Source organism: Ananas comosus, linkage group 1, assembly GCF_001540865.1.
Source record: "Ananas comosus cultivar F153 linkage group 1, ASM154086v1, whole genome shotgun sequence".
NCBI lineage: Eukaryota > Viridiplantae > Streptophyta > Magnoliopsida > Poales > Bromeliaceae > Ananas > Ananas comosus.
In genome coordinates, this window is record NC_033621.1 from 5,952,935 (window position 1) to 5,954,207 (window position 1,273).

At 37.9% G+C, this 1,273-nt stretch overlaps 1 long non-coding RNA gene across 1 annotated transcript; it reads right to left on the minus strand.

The window, feature by feature from the left end:
- Positions 208–678, minus strand: LOC109707320. The gene is made up of 3 exons (XR_002215463.1): positions 607–678; positions 396–467; positions 208–221 (listed from the first exon to the last, which is right to left on the minus strand). It is a non-coding gene; the product is annotated as an uncharacterized LOC109707320 (long non-coding RNA).

Below are 1,273 nucleotides of genomic sequence, written 5' to 3' on the forward strand. Positions count from 1 at the left end.
ATATGTTTAATATCAAATATCCTAAATCTATTTGATTGCAGATATATTTGATTGCAAATAAATATGATCCTAAATCTAGCTACTTAATCCATAGTAAACATACTTTAGAATACAAGCATATAAAAACCTATAAAATATCAAATATATATGATCCTATTTGAACCATCTAGTAAGTTTTATTAATTCCATAGCATATACACACATACATGCATGAGAGGCAACTGAAACATCACGCAATTAAGAGATATTAACAAAATAAGAGCTGCTGTAGTATGAACTTCTTCAAGCGTATAATGGAAGACCAGCATCTTTTCGAGGCAATAATCAAGAGTTAAGTGGACATGTAAATTGAATTGAAAAGGAGAGCATTTTGCAGTTTGCTGGTCTAGTACTACCTGAACTGTATCCAAAATCGATTTCTTCACTTCTTCGAGTCTACCAACATCTTCCCATTTCACATTAGGCACCTAAACCACAGATAATAATAAGCGTTATAGTCAAACAAAACCAATATTATACTTACACAAAATAAAATATAGACACTATCAGCAACATGCTTCCATAAAATAACTCAAAAAAAAAATGAAAAAGAAAGAAAGGCCATACTTTTGGGGTACCGAGTGCAGAAGCATTTCTTTTCTTTGATCGTTCCAAAGCTCTTGAAAAATCTTCCCTTCCTAAGTGCTTGCTTTCATACTTATCAACACCATTGTTATCTTAAATGGGCATAGAGCTTGTACTACTAATCTCAGGTGTCACGACCCACGACCACCAGCCAATTTGGCCGGGTCGCGGCGCCGCCGACAGACCGCCGAACAGACAGAGTTTCCCCTGTACGTCCTAGGCGTAGCAATCAATACAATACGAGAGGTTCCAAACAGGAACAGTATTCACTCACAGATTGCATAAGGAAGTATCAAAAACATAGACTACTAAGTTATTACAGCATTCAACTTAAATGCATTTTACACCATAACTTTTCTTTTACAATCAACTTCCAAATACAATCATAATTAGCACATCATTACTTATTACAATTTGATACATCTGGATAAAGTTTGTCTTTAACCTCCCAAGCTAGACCACCAACTCGGGTACGGCTATCTCAGTCTTTGGGTAGGACTCTATCTGCAGAACTACGTCCTCGCCTTGCGCCGCCGCGCCGCACACGTGTGTACCTGTACCCCCAAAACAGCAACACGGGGGTGAGATTATTGTCCATAGTCCTCAGTGGGTTTAGCCACCCAAGAGAACAAGCTCAGCCAACAGGTCT